The sequence below is a fragment of the Kogia breviceps genome, chromosome 12, assembly GCF_026419965.1.
Source record: "Kogia breviceps isolate mKogBre1 chromosome 12, mKogBre1 haplotype 1, whole genome shotgun sequence".
Taxonomy (NCBI): domain Eukaryota; kingdom Metazoa; phylum Chordata; class Mammalia; order Artiodactyla; family Physeteridae; genus Kogia; species Kogia breviceps.
Window position 1 is genome coordinate 85,866,797 of NC_081321.1, and position 20,006 is coordinate 85,886,802.

The 20,006-nt window shown below is 44.7% G+C and overlaps 1 protein-coding gene across 5 annotated transcripts in view; it reads right to left on the bottom strand.

The window, feature by feature from the left end:
- Positions 1-20,006, bottom strand: part of GLT8D2 (glycosyltransferase 8 domain containing 2) — a 55,288-nt gene that overhangs the window by 31,532 nt on the left and 3,750 nt on the right. For 2 of the 5 annotated variants that reach the window (XM_067010008.1, XM_067010009.1), the window contains exons 2-3: positions 19,638-19,776; positions 12,136-12,599 (exon numbers count right to left, since the gene is read on the bottom strand). The gene's annotated coding sequence lies outside the window, so the exon portion shown is untranslated. Of the gene's footprint in view, positions 1-12,135; positions 12,787-16,713; positions 16,824-19,637; positions 19,777-20,006 lie in introns of those variants that run through there. The other 3 variants (XM_067010007.1, XM_067010010.1, XM_059080310.2) reach the window with 3 other exon arrangements.

Sequence of the window (20,006 nt, forward strand, 5' to 3'; positions counted from 1 at the left end):
GGAAAACATAGGAAGAACACTCTCTGACATAAATCACAGCAAGATCTTTTTTGATCCACCTCCTAGAGTAATGGAAATAAAAATAAAAATAAACAAATGGGACCTAATGAAACTTAAAACCTTTTGCAAAGCAAAGGAAACTACAAACAAGTCAAAAAGACAACCCTCAGAATGGGAAAAGATATTTGCAAATGAATCAATGGACAAATGATTAATCTCCAAAATATATAAACAGCTCATACAGCTCAATATTAAAAAAACAAACAACCCAATCCAACAACAGGCAGAAGACCTAAACAGACATTTCTCCAAAAAAGACATACAGATGGCCAAGAAGCAAATGAAAAGCTGCTCAACATCACTAATTATTAGAGAAATGCAAATCAAAACTACAATGAGGTATCACCTCACACCGGTTAGAATAGGAATCATCAGAATCTACAAACAACAAATGCTGGAGAGGGTGTGGAGAAAAGGGAACCCTCTTGCACTGTTGGTGGGAATGTAAATTGATACAGCAACTATGGAGAACAGTATGGAGGTTCCTTAAAAAACTAAAAATAGAATTACTATATGACCCAGCAATCCCACTACTGGGCATATACCCAGAGAAAACCATAATTCAAAAAGTCACATGCACCCCAATGTTCATTGCAGCACTATTTACAATAGCCAGGACGTGGACGCAACCTAAATGCCCATCAACAGATGAATGGATAAAGAAGATGTGGTACATATATACAATGGAATATTACTCAGCCATAAAAAGGAATGAAACTGGGTCATTTGTAGAGACGTGGATGGATCTAGAGACTGTCATACAGAGTGAAGTAAGTCAGAAAGAGAAAAACAAATATCATATATTAACACATATATGTGGAACCTAGAAAAATGGTACAGATGTACTGGTCTGCAGGGCAGAAATAGAGACACAGATGTAGAGAACAAACGTACAGACACCAAGGGGGGAAAGGGGGCCATGGGTGGGGGTTGGGGGGGTGGGATGAACTGGGAGATTGGGATTGACATGTATACACTAATATGTATAAATAAATAAAATAAAATTCAAAAAAAAAAAAAAAAAGAAAGAAAAGCCACAGTCCCTGTTTTTGTAGCCCTCCCAGCTTCCTTTTACCCCTCTAAAAAAGTGTTCTCCTCTTGCCATGAGGGAACTTGCATGTGGCTCACCATGGTTGCAGACCTCAAATTCTCTGCTAATTCTGAATAAACCCATTTTTGCTGGAGGAAAAAAAAAAAATTCATCTTAGCTTGGAAATCTAAAATTAAATTTTGTCACATATTCATTCATTTCTTTGTGGCATTTTACAAGAGTTGGAAACTGACTTCCTTTATCTTAAAAAACAAATGAGCTAATTTACCATAAATAACAATTTATCTTGAAAAACTTGAAAACTCAAAATTTATTTTAAAATTAAATTGATCCTTCTTAATTACGGTCCTTCAAAAGAACTTCTGGGGCTTCCCTGGTGGCGCAGTGGTTGAGAGTCCGCCTGCCGATGCAGGGGATACGGGTTCGTGCCCCAGTCCGGGAATATGCCACATGCCGCGGAGCGGCTGGGCCTGTGAGCAATGGCCGCTGAGCCTGCGCATCCGGAGCCTGTGCTCTGCAACGGGAGAGGCCACAACAGTGAGAGGCCCGCTTACCGCAAAAAAAGAAAGAACTTCTGAACTTGAAGTTTGACTGGATGCAGCCATCAGCAAACAGGGAATAGTAACCTTTAGAAATCAGCAACATGACAGAGAAGGCAGGATAGCCTAGTACCCCAGGGCTTCTTTAGGAACCAAAGTGTTGTGAGAACTTCTTGGCAGTGATCTAGGGAAACTCTTCAACAGGGATTTCATTCAAGCCTTTAACTCACTGTAAACAACTGGCTACAATGTCCCTTTCATTTTCCCGGGATATAGACGGTACACCCAGGAGCTCTGAGTGCATCTGCAAAGGCCCTTCTCCTTTTTCCCCTCTTGCACTTGGGAAAGAATTGAGTCAAAAAGCATGCTACTTACAATTCTTCTGAGATTAGTTTCAGGTAGCTTTTATCCATTTACTATTCTGGATGATATACATTCGGCTAACTTTTTCAGGTAATGTCAGCCTAGAATGGTCTTTGGCCACATGTCTGTTCCCTTCCAGAGACCATCCAGTACCACAGGAGAGAATGCGGGGGAGACCAGAAGTCTCTGGGCTCCAAATCCCTGATGCCAGCTCTTCCCTGTATATCCCAGCCAGCCAAGCCAATCAATTCCCCTCTTTTCCTTAAACTTCTTTGAAATGAGGTTCAATTTCTTGCAAACGCATCCTTACAAATACAGTCCCTGTGGCCAGAACAGGATGGATATATTACTAATTCCATTTTTCAGATGAGGAAATTGTGGCTCAGAGAGGGTCAGTAACTTGCTCAAAATCATACAGCTGGTAAATAGTAGAACAGGGATTTTAAATTAGGGCTCTCTGACTTCAAATCTGATGCTCTTTAACCACAAGGTTGTGAAACTCATGAAAGGCTATTCTGGCTACCCCAGAGGTAGGTGAGGTGGGCTCCAGGTAACAGATTTCACTGTGTGTTGATGAAATTTCACAGCTCCCAGGCGAGGTTGGTCTGCTCTCCCTTGAGTGCTCTGTTACTCTAACTACTGAGCTCATGCCAAAGAGTACGTGCTGACTCATCTGGCAAGGGGGCTCTTTTCCCTGTCCAGCACGTTGCAACTCTAAAATCTCTTTAAGATAAAATAAGAGGGGCTTCCCTGGTGGCACAGTTGTTGAGAATCTGCCTACCAATGCAGGGGACACGTGTTCGAGCCCTGGTCTGGGAAGATCCCCCACACCGCGGAGCAACTAAGCCCGTGTGCCACAACTACTGAGCCTGCACTTTAGAGCCCGCGGGCCACAACTGCTGGAGCCCGTGCTCCGCAACAGGAGAAGCCACCGCAGTGAGAAGCCCGTGCACCGCAATGAAGAGTAGCCCCCGCTCACTGCAACTAGAGAAAGCCCACGCACAGCATCGAAGACCCAACGCAGCCAAAAATAAATAAATAATTTTTTTAAAAAATGATAAAATAAGAGGATTCAGGAAACTGATATGCACATCTAATTGCAAGGCACAGCAGTAGTGAGCCAAGGAGGGAAATTCCTGAAGCAGATTCTTGTAGGAAACCTTCTAAGGTGGTTTTAGAATACAAGGCAGAAAGGAGTCCCTGAGAAGCATGTACCTCCAAGAGAAAGCCTGTTTCATTTACTTTTTATTTTGGTTTTTTTTTTTTGGTCGTGCCTCACAGCTTGCAGGATCTTAGTTCCCTGACCAGGGATAGAACCCCAGCCCCTTGCAGTGGAAGCATGGAATCCTAACCACTGGACTTCCAGGGAATTCCCTGTTTCATTTACTTTTTAAAAAACATATGAAATTGTATAAAGATTCGATATGCCTGATTGGCATACTTCTCTCCCTCTTCACAATTTCATCTCATCTCTGACGGTGGCACATTCCGTTTAAGCTGCTATAAACTGGTATTTCCGGTGCTCGCAGTCAAAAGCATTCTAATAGATTAAGTAGGTGCGCAAGAGATGTTTGCAGCTTCTAGAGAGGAGCTGATGGTACGGATTTGGCAGAGGGGTCAGAGCTGTAAAGGGGCAGAGGAGTGATGGGGGCGGGTCAGGGATGAGAGCTGGAGGAAACAGCTGCAACACATCTTAAGAAGACATAGAATAAGAAGCAGAGATCTGGGGCCAAGGGAAACGAGTGTCTGGGGCAGAGTGTGGGAGAGCATATTCTGGGTTACCATGGTTCCTGCCTGCGATCAAGTGCAGCACAGGACTCTTACTATGCGGGCGAGGCCCAGGTGCACGGGAGGTGCAGGCCACCTGCCTGCTCTCTCCTCCTCTACACACGTCCTGTACGTAGCCTGCGGGACCCCACGCTCACCTGCTTCCGCACCACCTTTGGGGACCGCTCATCCTCAGCCTCTGTGGCTGTTCCCCCATCTCTGGAACCTCTAAATGGTGGACTCTCCTGGCTTGAAATACCATTTATATGCCTACAACTCCCAAATTACTGTCTCCAGCCCAGATGTCTCACGTGGACTCCAGACTCCTAAAGCCAAGCGTCCACTGGGTGGCTCCACTTGACGGTATCCTCATGTCCAAATTTGAACTCCTGACATTTGCCCAAAACACACATCTCCCATCATCTCCCCCAACTGCACAACGGCAACTCCATTCTTCTAATTGCTCCAGCGAAAACAAACTTGGTGTTATCCTTGACCCTTCCCTGTTTCTCATTCCCCACAGATGGACTGACCACAAATCCTGTCACTTCCGCCTTCAAAATATGTCCATGATCTTCACCACTGGTACCGCCTTCTCCCTGGCCTGATCACCACCATCCTTTGACTGGATGATTCTGCCTGTGTCTCCTTTTAGTTGGCTGTGTGGTTTTCTGTTTAAAATTCTCCAAGCCCTCTCTATTTCTCTCAGAGTAAAAGCCAAAGTCTGTACAGCGTCCTACAAGATCTCACCCAATCACACTGGCCTCCTTGCCAGGCACTCTCCTGCCTCAGAGCCTTTTACACTCGTTCCCTCCACCGGGAAATGCTATTCCCTTCACCTGGAACACTCCTGCCAGATATCCATGTGGCTGGCTCCTTCGCGTCCCCCAGGCTCAGTCAAAACCCCCTAACCTCAGCAACACATACATGTCACTTCTCCTCAGCAACGACCACCGTCCAGCATGCTGCCCATTTCATCACTGGTTTATCGCCTGCCCTCCCGGTGATAGGCTATAAGCTCCCTGAAGGCAGGGCGTTTTGTCTGTTTTGTTCATTGCCATATGCCCAGCATGACTGCCTGGAGATATGAACCCTCAAAAATATTTACAGACTTATAAATATTTTTATAATATAAATACTTTTATAATAGAAAAGATTTATAGAACACGGGACCCTCTCCTCCAGGAAGCTGTGCAGCACCTCAAACCTCATCTGTTCACAACTGAAATCAGCACCTGCACCGCAGAAGCTCCTCCTCAGTGTTCTCTGAGCACCCTCTTCCACCGCTCCCTCCCAATCCCTCATCCAACCAATGCCAGATTCCTACAGTTTCACCTCCTAAGTGTCTCTTAATCCATCTCCTTCCTACCCTGCCTCAACTCACTGATTAACTCTGCAGTAACTTCCCTCCTGGACCTCCTGCCTCTAGGATTCCTGCTCCCTCCCCTTTCCCAATCTGTCACTGGTACAGTTGTCACAGTGACTATTTTTGTTGTTTAATAATTATAGTAAATTAATTTGAAATATACATGCAGGTTGAGTACCTTTTTTTTTTTTTTTTGGCCATGCCACATGGTGGATCTTAGTTCCCTGACCAAAGATGGAACCCATGCCCCCTGCAGTGGAAACACGCAGAGTCTTAACCACTGGACTGCCAGGGAAGTCCCGAGTACCCTTATTTTTTTGTTCGAGTTTTCCTTTTCTTTTTATCACTTGAAACATTTCAAGTGTGCCAAAAAGCTGAAAGAATGAATTTTCATATACCCTACACCAGATTCATCAATTGCTAACACGTTGCCATATTTCCTTTCTCTCTTTCTCTCTCTCTTCTTCTCTCCCTCTGTATATATATATATATATACACACATGACTCTTCAGCCCTAAATACTTCAGTGTGCATCTCTTAAGAACAAGGATATCCTCCTATATAATCACAATGCCACTACCACACCTAAGAAAAATAACATTAATTTAACATCACTGGATAAGCAGTCCATATTCAAAATGTCCCTATTATTCCAATATTGTTTTTTATAGTTTGGTTGTCATATCATTAGTTTCTTTTACTCTTGATCAGTCCCACCTCACCACACTGCCTTTTTATTTTTCATGAACTTTTTTTGGAAAAAGACAAGCCAGTTGTCTTGTAGAATCCTACTGACTAAAGAGTTACTATATGATCCAGCAGTCCCAATCCTGGGCATATACCCAGAGAAAACTAATTGGAAAAGATACATGCCCCCCAATGTTCATAGCAGCACTACCTACAATAGCTAAGACATGGAAGCAACCTAAATGTCCATTGATAGACTAATGGATAAAGAAGATGTGGTATATACACACACACACACACACACACACACACACACACACACACACAATGGAATACTACTCAGCCATAAAAAAGAATGAAATAATGCCACTTGCAGCAACATGGATGGACCTAGAGATTACCATACTAAGTGAAGTCAGAAAGAGAAAGACAAATAGCATATGATACCACTTATATGTGGAATCTAAAATATGATACAGATGAGCTTATTTACAAAACAGAAACAGGCTCACAGACATAGAAAATAAACTTATGGTTACCAAAGGGGAAAGGGATTGGGGGGAGAGGAATAAATTAGGAGTTTGGGATTAACACATACATAGTACTATAATGTAAAATAAACAACAAGGACAGGGCACAGGGAACTATATTCAATATCTTGTAATAAACCATAATGGAAAAGAATCTGAAAAAGTGAATATATACAGTGTATAAAAAGTGTATACAAACACACACACACACACACACACACACACTCATATATATAACTAAATCACTTTGCTGTACACCAGAAACTAATATAACATTGTAAATCAATTACACTTCAATCAAAAAAGCAAAAACAAACAAACAAAAAACCCCCACTACTCTGAGTATTCCTTTCCTCCCTAAAGCCCTGCACTGGAAATCCAGTACCAAAAGGTTAAGATTGGAGCTTAGATTCCCCTGGGTCCTCTGTGCCATGCCTTCCGGCTAAGCTGAACTGGTTGAAAGTTACTCTCCAGCCCTCCACTGTCCTTCACACCCAGGTCTATGCTTCTCTTTTTAAAATTTATTTATTTATTTACTTTTGGCTGCATTGGGTCTTTGTTGCTGCGCGCCGGCTTTTCTCTGGTTGTGGCGAGGTGGGGCTACTCTTTGTTGTGGTGCTCGGGCTTCTCACTGCAGTAGCTTCTCTTGTTGCAGAGCACGGGCTCTGGGCGTGCAGGCTTCAGTAGTTGTGGCGCATGGGCTTAGCTGCTCAGCAGCATGTGGGATCTTCCCGGACCAGGGATCAAACCCGTGTCCCCTGCATTGGCAGGTGGATTCTTAACCACTGCACCACCAGGGAAGCCCTCTATGTTCTTCTTGTTGCTGAATTTTGGTTCATTCAGTCCCCTCTGCCTGCAATGCCCTTTCCCCTCCTCTTTCCCCAGTAAATTGCTACTTGTGCTTTAAAGACTCCTCCTCCTCCTCCTTCAGGAAGCCTTACCTGATTACCCTGCCTGGGTGCTCCCCTAATCTCCATTCCTATGCCTATCCCTGCACTCAGAACACTGTGTCCTAATATCATGGGTGTGCCTACTCCTCCACTAGACCATGAGGTGACAGAGGACAGGGACTGTGGCCGACCTACCTCTGTGTGCCTCAAGAAATGTCTGTGGAATGAATGAGTGAGAAATAGGAGAAAGGAAGAAAGGGCTCTTGTTGTTCTGTTCTTCAATCCCAGGAAGAAAAGGGTCTGCATACCCTCACTAAGGAAAAAGCCAGAAGGAGGGTAAAGCCAGGTTGATGGTCCCACTACAAGAATTAAAGCAGGGGCTTCCCTGGTGGCTCAGTGGTTAAGAATCTGCCTGCCAAAGCAAGGCACACGGGTTAGAGCCCTGGTACGGGAAGATCCCACATGCCACGGAACAGCTAAGCCCATGCGCCACAACTACTCATCCTGTGCTCTAGACCCCATGAGCCACAACTACTGAGCCCACGTGCCACAATTACTGAAGCCCGTGCATCTAGAGCCCATGCTCCGCAACAAGAGAAGCCACGACAATGAGAAGCCCACGCACTGCAACGAAGAGTAGCCCCCGCTCACTGCAACTAGAGAAAGCCTGTGCGCAGCAACGAAAACCCAACACAGCCAAAAATAAATAAACAAATAAATAAATAAATAAACTTATTTTAAAAATAAATAAATAAAAGCAGAGGGCTCGGGTCTTCTTATTGGCCTTTCTCTTACCATCACACCAAGGAGCCCCAGAACCATGTCCCCTGAGCCTCTGTAAGCTTTCCTAAGCTGAGTGACTTCTGTGTTGTAGGTTCCCTGTAGTAACAAATAGTCGCACCTTCAGCATTAAGAGCCCATAGGCCTGTCTTCAGGACAGCAAGAAAGATGCAGCTGGGGAGTCATCTCACAGTGTTGGAAAGAGGAAATCCCTATGTAAGGCCCTGGATGGTTGGAGCTTCAAAGGGGAAAGGTCCTAGGGCCTGTGACTAGGAAGAAAAAGGAGAGCTTAGGGAATTGATCTGGACCAGAGAAATGTCTGTGAGGTGTAAAAACAGGTCCCAGAAGATCTTGCATGGGGAGTTGTTTTACCAAATGTCGAAGAGTTTGGGCCTGTGGTCAAACCTGGAAAGAATGTCTTAAGACCTGGCAGTGGCTAAGGGGATTAGCTCTGCCTTGGAAGAAAAGGCAAAAGTGGGAGGGACTCCAGAAAAGTATTCCAAAAATCAGAGCCCGTAAGTTTTATTTTACATGCCAACTCTAATCAGTTGGTAGGAGCTTTCAGGACTGACAAATTGAGGAGTCTAAAGCCATCACAAGACTCAGTGAAAGAAAGAAGGAAGGAAGGGCACTGTGATTGATTAATCATGTCTGCCATGGGTTCAGGTAAGGAGGTAATGGGAAAGGACCTGGGAATCAAAAAGGAATATAAAAGAGGGGCTCCTAAAATGTATTTTTGTTGTTGTTGTTGTTTTGTTTTTTTTGTTTGTTTGTTTTGTTTTTTTGCGGTACGCGGGCCTCTCACTGTTGTGGCCTCTCCCGTTGCGGGGCACAGGCTCCGGATGCGCAGGCTCAGCGGCCATGGCTCACGGGCCCAGCCGCTCCGCGGCATGTGGGATCTTCCCGGACCGGGGCACGAACCCGTATCCCCTGCATCGGCAGGCGGATTCTCAACCACTGCGCCACCAGGGAAGCCCTAAAATGTATTTTTGAATGACTTACATCTGGAAGGGCGTGTACCTGAGTGGAAATATCATGAGTTTTGTCATTAGACAGAGCTGACTTTGAATCCTGGTTCTGCCTCATTTCTTACTGTGTAATGTTGGGCAGTTTACAAAACCCAGTCTGTAAAATGGGATTGTTTTGTAGGTTAAATTAAATAATTTATTACAATGATAATAGGAGGCACTTACATAGTAATTTCTATTAGTCAGGCATTGTTCTAAGACCTTTATAGGTATATTAATTAATTTGATTCCCACAACAACCCTATAAGGTTATTCCTCTCAGTTTACTGATGAGGAAACTGAAGTTCAGGGAGGTTAAGAGATCTGCCAAGAAGCTCTGTGATTTCACAGTATTCTCTAAGACTTGACCCTGAAGTTCACATGTACATAAAATACAATTAATAGAGCAGTTCAACTTAAACCAGGCAGACTACAGAATTATGAACAGGACAGGAGCATGGGTTCACTTGAAGAAAAGAGAAAGAAGGACAAAACCAGGACTTAGGAATTTGGCCTCCAACAAAACACCTCTGGCCTTTTTACTTTTTGCTGGAGCATGAAAGGCTTACTCCTGATCCAGCAAAATAAACAGGGTGGGGATGTCTTCAGTTTGTGGACGACCCATCCTGCTTTCTCCTATGATGGATTGAGGCATTCTTTCACAACATGGCTTTAGACCAGGTGCCGGCAAACTACATACAGCCAGATCCTGCCCATCACCATTTTTTAAAAACAAAGTTTTGTGGGAACATAGCCAGGCATATTCTTTGATGTTGCTGTTTGATGTTTCTTCCATGGCCATTTCCACACTACTCCCGCATAACTGAGTCGTCACGATGGAGAACATCTGGCCTGCAAAGCCACCTATCTGGCCCTTTGCAGGGAACGTTTGCTGATCCCTGCTGCCCACCTTAGGCCAGACTTTCTACATATCAATATGGCATGCGTGATCAATCATCTGTCCTTAACCAGGGAAGGGAGAATAAGATGTCCCCTCGGGTGTTCTCCAGGAAAGGTATGAAGTAGGATGTCCATGAGAGGAACCAGGGTGAAAACACGTGTGGTCAGGATAGGATATTGCAGGGACTTCCCTGGCGGTCCAGTGGTTAGGACTCTGCTTCTACTGCAGGGGGTGCGGGTTTGATCCCTGGTCGGGGAACTAAGATCCCGCATGCCACATGGCATGGTCAAAATATAAAAAATAAATAAATTTTTAAAAAGAATAGGATATTGCAGAGTGCCTATGTTAATCTATGTGATGTGATAAAATGGCTCTGTGTCCACTGGGAATCACAGTGTTAAAAAACAAACGTAAGCAGATTTCTCATCTGCAGCAGCGGTCCCCAACCTTTTTGGCACCAGGGACCGGTTTCGTGGAAGACAATCTTTCCACAGACGGTGGGGCGAGGCTGCAGGGGGGGACGGTTCAGGCGGTAATGAGGGTGATGGGGAACGGCAGATGAAGCTTTGCTTGACCTCGCCTACCGCTCACCTCCTGCTGTGCGGCCCGGTTGCTAACAGCCGCGGAGCCACACCAGTCTGTGCCCTGGGGGTTGGAGACCCCTGTTCTGCAGGACTTCTCGGGACCTTTAAAATGCCATCATGCCTTGACAGTGCTGAGAGGGGGATATGGCTCACAGAACGTATTTTCGCCAGGGGACTATCTTCTTTGGAACATTCTTTGGCAGACGCTGAAATAGAAGAAATCCTTAGAATCATGCCCCCTGGTAACTAGGAATGAAAATGGTGAGGGCCGTGGCTTACTGAGCATGTCTTCCTCTCAGCAAGGGAAGAAGCAGGAGAACTAAAGACAGCCAGAGTGGAAAAAAAGGAGAGGTGTTTGAAGAGAAGAAGGAGGGAAGCAGAACCCTGGAGAGACAACTTGGACGGAGGTGAGGAACACCTGGGCGACTGGACTAGGGGAGGGACCAATGTGTCAAAAGCAGGGCTGCGGCCCAGTGCAGGGTGTGCGGTCACTGTCACCATCAACGTTGTCATCATCAGCGCCACCAGAGAAGATGACCTCCCCTGAGGCTCACTACTCTGCAGATCCTGCATTATGTCCTTTAGACACATGATGTCGCTTACTTCCCATTTTACAGATGAGGAGATAGAGTCACAGCTTATAAAGCTTATAAGTGGCAGCGCAAAGGCTCACCTTTGTGAGTCGGACCCCAGAACCCATGTTCCCACCACTGCCCTGCACTGCTCTGAGCTAGATGGACGCCTGGAATTCCATCATGCAGCATGCAAAGGATACTGTACACAAATGCAACACCAAAACATTCAGAGGAAAAGACAAAACAAACCAATGTCACTTTGGATATTTGGCTGCACGGGCCAAACAGCTAGAGGACTGACTTTTTTCCACAGCACATTCAGATGTTTGGATATCATATTTTCTTCCTCTCTCTCTCTTCTTACTCTTGTATTAACTATCCCTTCTTAACTTATGTCATAAGTTATATATCAGCCTTAGCCAATGTATTACGCTTGGTCATAAAGTGAACAAAAGAAGACATTTTTTTGAAAGTTAAAAAGCATTTTCAACCCGACCATTATGACTACCATATTTACAATAAGCCTCATTTAGATTTCATACAACTGCCAGTCCTTTTGGGGGGATTGGGGCCCTCAGAATAGCTTCCTAGGACAGATTCTGAAAACATGAATCACAGCTCAATTAAATCTTTTGTGGCTCAGAAACACACCAGCATTAAATGCTAGCATTTATCCAGTCTTAGCTAACAGATGATTTCCACACTTAAAACATGATGAAAATAGTAAGTAAATCACACTGTTTGGGGGTAGGGGGACAGAGATAAACCCAGGTCTGGAAAAGTAGTCCAGAACGTGAAAAACTTGCACATTGAATATTTTGGATTTGCAGCGATGGCAAAAAAAAAAAAAAAAAAAAAAAAAGAAGAAGATGCCGCTAGCATGCCCCAAACATCAGCTGGAGTGCCTGAAGGTGGTTTGCGTGGGACAGTCCACCTCTGATTTACTTTCTTGCATCTACAGCAAAATAAAGGACAGCTGCCAGCAGCCCAGGGTGAAATAGAAAGGCTGTCACCCTGCTGTAAATTTCTGTTTACCTGGTGAGCGGTGAGGGCAGGGCTCCTCGGTCCAGAAGAACTGCAGGGCAGAGCATTCAAATCGTGGCTGGCCCTGGGATGCTGCCCCTCACACAGCTTCAGCGGCTTCTACAATCCCATTGGAAATCTCAAAGGGCTGGAGAGCCTCAAGGCCAATATTCCGTTTCCAAGACAGTCTTCCTCCCCCACTGCACCTCCCTTGCTTGCGCAGACTCTGGAGAAGCTCGGGTTTCTTCCACCCCTGTTCCAGGCAGCTGGGAATCCAGGCGTTGTGCTGGCCCACTGATGTGGTCCCTGAAACCACTTCCAGATGGGCTTGGCGGGTCAGACTTCCTCTTGCAGCCTCCTCCGGCAGCCCGCAAATCATTTCAAAAACAAGACTGCTCTGGAGGAAAACATTCCAAACTGGAGAAAAGCAGATGCTTGGAGGGTGAATTTCCACCACACATTGGGTCTAAGGTAAACTTTGAGAGGGCAGAAGTGAAAAAATTAAGTTCATACTGATTTTAAGAATATCTTTCCTGGCCACTAGCTTCTCCTAAAATGCCCTAGTCATTAAAATACTGTTGTCCCCAAATCAAAGCCCAGATAAAAACTGTGGTCTCCCTTCGACCAAGATGGTGTGTTTTGTGACTGAACACGGAAAAGAATCAGGCAGTGAATCAACCCCACCCAGCTCTGTGCTGTTCTGTGTTCCTGCCTTTGATTCTCAGAAATCCAGGAAATGGTGCCAGCACTTTGCCTGGGATCATGGAATTTATTTAGCAATGGCCTCTCTCCCTCATTCCTGCAAAGAAATGAGTCTGCCTCTGCTCACTGCCACCTTCTAAAGTGGTATTGCCCAACAGAAACATAATGCAAGCCACGTTGTCGTTGAAAATTTTCTAGTAGTCACTTTAAGAAAAGTACAAAGAGGTAAAATTAATTTTAATGATAAATTTTACTTAACATAATATATACAAAAATATTATTTCAACATGTAATTGGTATAAAACTTATTAACAAGACATTTTACACTTTTTGTTTTGTATGAAGCCTTTGAAATCTGGTGTGTATTTTACACCTGCAACACATCTCGATTCCCAAACTAAATTTCATCAGAAACAACTGATATGTATTTATTTAGATTTGATAAAATTTACAGGTTAAAAAAATAGATTCACATATTCAGGTTCCTCCAAACATACTTCAAAAATTTTCCAATAACTGAATCGTGAATCAGTTTTTCAATTTAAATTGATTAAAACTAAGTAAAATTTAAAATTCGGTTCCTCGGGACTTCCCTGGTGGCTCAGTGGTTAAGAATCTGCCTTCCAGGGCTTCCCTGGTGGCGCAGTGGTTGAGAGTCCGCCTGCTGATGCAGGGGACACGGGTTCGTGCCCCGGTCCGGGAGGATCCCACATGCCGCAGAGCGGCTGGGCCCGTGAGTCATGGCTGCTGAGCCTGTGCGTCCGGAGCCTGTGTTCCGCGACGGGAGAGGCCACAGTGGTGAGAGACCTGCGTACCGCAAAAAAAAAAAAAAAAAAAAAAGAATCTGCCTTCCAATGCAGAGGACGTGGGTTCGATCCCTGGTCAGGGAACTAGATCCCACATGCATGCTGCAACTAAGAGTTCACATGCCACAACTAAGGAGCCCACCAGCCGCAACTAAGGAGCACATGTGCCACAACTAAGGAGGCAGCAAGCAGCAACTAAGGAGCCTGCCTGCCATACCTGAGACCCGGTGCAACCAAAAATAAAAAATAAATAAAAATAAAATAAAAAGAAATTATTTTTGTTTAGAAATAAATAAATAAATAAAATTCAGTTCCTCAGTGGCACTAGTCCTTTTTTTTGGGCTGCTTTGGGTCTTTGTGGCTGTGAGTGGGCTTTCTCCAGTTGTGGCGAGCAGGAGCTACTTTCACTGTGGTGTGGGCTTCTCATTTTGGTGGCTTCTCTTGTTTCAGAGCACGGGATCTAGGCTCATGGGCTTCAATAGTTGCAGCGTGTGGGCTCAGAAGTTGTGGCTTGCGGGCTTAGCAGTTGTGGTGCATGGGCTTAGTTGCTCTGAGGCATGTGGGAATCTTCCCAGACCAGGGCTCAAACCCGTGTCCCCTGCATTGGCAGGCAGATTCTTAACCACTGCACCACCAGAGAAGCCCCTCCTTTATTTCTGCTGGGCCATGTGCTGAGCTGCAAGAGGCTTACTATCTATGACCTATATTTCCAAATTGGATGCAGATTCTCCCCTGGGGAAGAAATGTGAATAGAAAGAGATGTAGGATACAAGGGGCACCCTAAGTATAGTGGCTACTAGCTTGGGTTAGTAGACAGACAGACAGACCTAGGTGTTAGCTCAGATGTTACACTTACACACTCCTGAAAATCTCACCTTCAGTTTCCTCATCTGTAAGGTGAGGAAGCTTCTTGTGAGGGTTAAAAGACATCATGCATGTAATGCACTCAGTAAGGGCTCAGAACATGGAAGTTATTATTATTGTTGTTGCATGAAGACACCCCAAGGTATAAACAAGAGAAAGAAATTGTAACAATAAGCAACCAGCAACTTTTTTCAAAAAGTGCAAGTGAGTTATATGCTGTTTCAAACACTGGTAGCCTGGTACTACTTAATAACCTCTCTGCTTCTTCCCTTCAAATAGAAACACTCTGTCATTTGAGGTGGCAATGGTCCAGTTAAAACTACTCACCTCCTCAGAGGTCCTGAAGCTAGAGCGGCATGTGAGCAGAAGCTGGCTGGCTGTGACTTCCTAGAAAGCTATTGTTTTCCTGGCAAAGAGCTGTTTGCCTTTTGCCCTTTCCTCCTGTCTGAAACCCAAGCTTGGTGCCTGGAGGTGGAGTTGCCATCCTGCAGCCCTGTGGATGAAAGGCCCACCCCGTGCAGCTGCATACGGTCCCACGGGCTGCGTGCAGAGACCGCCGTGGCATGTCAGTCAGGGTCCCGGCAGGACACAGATGACCCACCCCAATGAGCTAATGGTGGAGACTCTGAAAAGAGGCACTGTTTGAAAAGGTGCAGTCAGTGTTAGGGAAACCTGGTTAAGAATTGATGCTATAGCCTGGGGTTGGCAATTCAGGGAGCCACTACCACCTGAAGCCCTGCAGGCAAGAGAAGGGAGTGGTTACCAGGAGTGGGAGAAAGCAGCTGCAGGGAAGGGCTGCCCAAGAGGAGCAACCTCTGTTCACCCCCACGAAAGGGACTAGGAGGTACATTACCCCAACCTTACAATCTCCTGTTGGTGGCGCCTCCCATTGGCCAAACCCACCTGGAAGTCAGAGACCTGGAGACGTCAGGTGATGTAATACATTTAGGTCAGCCTCACGGCACTGAACAAGTTAAAGAAGAGTAGCGAATAGATCTTCATAAGCAAATGGAAACTATCTGTGCCCTGGCGTTGGGGGGCTCAGCAGCCCTGCACATGTTAAGTGAGGAGGGCAGAGCAAGAACACAGGAGAAGCCTCAGCCCCGATGGCACCAGAAGTCACCACAGCAGCCTGAGCAGGCTACTTACGGAGCATCTAACCGTGTGAGGAAAATAAACCTGGATGCGGTTAAGTCACTTTGGTTAGGTTTCAGTTATCTGCCTGAATACAGTCCTATGTGATCTATATGCATTTTCGATTTGTGCTATCATTAGTCAACACAATGTATATCTGAGTCATTATTATTCCATGTTTATTTCTTATTAGTTGAAAGCCAAATGTTCATCATTTCTCACCCAATGGGCCTGCCTTGGCTGAGTGTATTACTTTGTAGATAAGTAGGTAAGATTAACTCTATTAAGGCTGATAAATGTGACTGGAAGGAAAGGAAGCAGCATTGTGCAGCAGCAGTGAATCACTGCATTGGGTCAGGCTGACAAGCCTCTATTTATTGCCTCGGTCTCCCAGGGCTGGGCTCCGGGATCATCCACATGGGGCAGGAAATACAACTATGGGGGCCTCAATTCCCTCTCATTGGCTGGTGGGGCTCAGTGATGGGTCATCTCCTTGTCCAGAGCTTAGCTGCTCTGGCTCTTGCCTGCTAGCCCCTAAGCTGCAGCAATCGCTCCTGCACCTGACTCTTTGCACACAGGGGCCCTTTCTCCCACGTGAGATGCCTGCTTTTCCTCCCTGGCTTTTGTGCCAGCTCCTGGCTCTGGTAATTGGCGTAGGCTCTACCTGGCCTGGGGTCCTGCCTTGTTCTGGCCAGCTGCCCTCTCCAAGCCCTGGCCGTCTCTCTAGCCATGGCTGGAGCCCTGTGATCTGGGAGCAGACCTGTCAGACACCATCTGCTTCCTTCATCTCAGGAACAGCGCCTGCCTAGGCTCTCTGCTGTTGAGCTCTGCCTACCTGCTGGCACTCCTCAAAACCCCTTCTCAGACTGCTGCCAATAAGCCCTTGGCCTGAGTTCTCAACTGAAATTAAGGTATCCCTTGGACACGGCCATTTTACACTCTTGGCTGAAAACACTGCACTGTCTGCCACCTCCCAGCACCAGCCCCTCCCTCTCAGACCGACTCCTCAGTGGCCCACAGCTCAGGGAGTAGAAACAGTAGTAAGATAATGAAAATGATAGAACTTAAACAATCTATTACTTACTAAATGCTAACCACGTGCTAGGCATTTCACAAGCGCAGCACCGTGCTTGCTCTGCGTGGCATCAGCACAAATTTCAGTCACCACAGTGTAGTTTAATAACATCAGGCCCCCTACAACACAGTTCAAATCTGTTACCACAGTATATCAACTGAGTAATTGGATAATTACTAACTTTGCTGCTAGCTTTTCAGTCCACAAAATTACTACGCTGATAACAGAGCCACATCAATGATGAGTGACCATCATGTCACTTGTTTGACAGTCTGTCAGTGATTGGTCACTGGATAGCTGTTATTCGGCTTATGTACAGACAGCAAAGTATGTAGTTGTGTTGCTTCATTAATTCCCAGTGATAAACCCATGTGACATCTACAAAAATGGATAATAGAATTGGCCAACAAAGAGAAATGTTAGCAAAGAAACAAAAAATGATAATAGTGGGAGTGACATTCAAATCGAAGGTAAATGAAGGTAGAGAAGAAATTAGTTGGCCGTGGGATGATACTGTCGCTATTCAACTCTAGCTATGCAGCCAGAAAAATCTGGTAAGGGTGATTTTATGAACATAAATAAGGAAAGTGGTTGTGACGAGAGGGATGGAGATGTTCCAGAGGAAATGACATGGGCAAAAAATTCACATTAGAGGAACTCTCAAAGGTATTTTATGATGTTAAAAGTGCAAAGGACAAAATATGGGAAGCTGATCCAAACTTAGAAAGGAGTATGACCATTTTCCAAGGCACAGAAAAGATGCTCACTCCTTACAGTAAGTTATATGGCGAGAAGGTAAGCACTGCTCAGCTACTCTTGGTAAGTTTTATACCAAAACCAAAACCTAAATATTTAATTTTCATCTTCAATATGTCCAATGTTTTAAATTACAGTAGAACAAATAAATATTAAGTCTACTATTTTTTTCATTTCTTTAGACATTTAAAACCAACAGTAAGAGAACTTTAAATATTTTGACAAAAATTTTTAAAGATCATGAACAAAACAATTGTAATTTTTCCCATTAGTAATTAAGATCGCTTTGCAGGGTTTCAGCTTCCATGGCCATTTTCACAGAACTGCACTCTCATGCAAAGCAAGGACAGCCTGTACTTTGCATATATTATCTCAGTTGATCTTCAAAATAACCTTAAGAAATAGATGCTATTACAATCCTCATTTTATAGACAAAGCATCTGAAGCTCAAAGAAAATAAATAATTTGACCAAGACCACATAGCTAGTAAACGGCTATGCCTATTGAATTCTAAATCCTGTGATCTTAAACTCTATGCTATACATTTCATTACCAGGTAAATGATGGTGTTTGATATGAGGGAGCGGGAGTGAAGGAGAGAAAGTGGTGACAGATGAAGGCATCTCTAATGTAACTTCAAAAGGCTAGAGCAGCGCTGTCCAAGGAGCTTTCTGTTTTCTAATATATTTTTATAGAATATAAACAATTATATAATCTATGGATAGACATATATTCAACCCTAGTACATGTGTAAATCTACATGTACTTCTGAGTCCATCTTTTCTTGATCCTCTAGGATCTTGCTCAATCAAGTTTCAACCTGCCCTGAGACAGGCCTACTTGGTTAACTCACCAATTCTCATTTCCAACCTTCTTCTCTCTTGCCTGCTTCTCATTACTGAGGCTAAAAACAAACAAACAAAAACACTTTCCTAGACTCCTATAGCCACCCTCCTGCAAGAAGACCCCCACGATCTGCTCTTCTCTTCTTTCTCTGTGAAAGAACCTTGACTATTACCCGAGCACTTGGCCATGCTAAATAAAAACTACATTTCACAAACTTCCTTCAACTAGCTGTGGCCTTGTGACTAAATACTGGCATATGGGATGTAAGCAGAAATAACATGTACAATTCCAGAATGTGTTCTGGAGAGGGGAACATTCCTTTCCCCTACTCTTTCCTGCTGGCTGGAGTGTAGATGCAATAGCTGGAGCTGGAGCAGCCATCTTGGATCATGAGTTGGAAGGAGGAATTCCAATCCACAAAGTCTACAAATTCCTGAAGATGTAGTGAAATGCAGCCTCCATGCTGGCTTTGGACTGCCATTTCCAAAGTTCATTTACATGGGAGAAACATAAACTTTTAAAGCTTATTTCTGTCACTGTAGCTAACGTAATCTTAATATTCCAAATGCCCCAGTTCTGGCCAGTGAAACCTAAGAGCAAGTATGCTGGGCGGCTTCTGGGAAAGATGCTTTTCCTCCCTGTAAAACGAAAGCTCATTTCCCCATCCTGGCTGTCCTCCTGTTTCATGCCTTTGGGCATGGTTGTATGGGGACATAATGTCCAAAGGTACAACGACCTTCTTCTGACCATAAAGGAAAAGTCAAGAGAAATTCAGAGCTGCTACCTGGAACTGTAACACCACTGAACTGCTGAATTAACCCTAGACCTACCTACCCCAGATTTCTTGTGCATGATAATTAAGTGCCTTATCATTTAGCCACACTGTGTCGGATATCCTGCTACTTGTAACAAAAAGCATTTCCAAATGACATATTCTTTTGCTATGATTTAAATGTTTGTGTTCCCCTCCAAATTCATATGTTGAAATCCTCACCCCCAAGGTGATGGTGTTAGGAGGTAGGGTCTTTGGTATTTTGGTGCTTAGGTCACAAGAGTGGAGCCCTCGTGAATGGGATTAATGCCCTTATAAGAGACCCCAGAGAGCTCCTTCATCACTTTCACCAGGTAAGGATACAGTGAGAAGTCAACAGTCTGAAACCTACAAAAGTGTCTTCAGCAGAATCTGACCATGCTGGCACCCTGATCCTGGACTTTCAGTCTCCAGAACTGTGAGAAGTAAATTTTGGTTGTTTATAAATCGCCCAGCCTCTAGTGTTGTGTTACAGCAGCCTAAACAGACTAAGACATCTCTATTGCTCCTTCAGTCTTACCTTTTCAACTGGATCCTTCTTCTGAGCCCACAATCATGTTCAAGTCTCATCCTTGGAAAAGAATAAGAAGAGCTTGCTCTGTACACAGCCATTTCTCCCCTCCAGCCACTGTTTTTTCTTTCCTTTTGGGAGCAAGTCTCTGTAAAAAGTAGACTATACATGTTATCTGTGCGTCCTCACTTGTTATTCATTCTTCGATCTTTTGTGGCTTCCCTCCTCCTACTCCACTGAGTATTTTAATCTAGGCCATTAATAACCTCTTAGTTTGAAGACATTGCTTCTTCGTCTTCTTTTTATCTGACCTCTCTATGGCTCTTGGCTTTGATAACCACTTCCGCTCTGTGAAAGCCCCTTAGCCTGTGGCTTCTT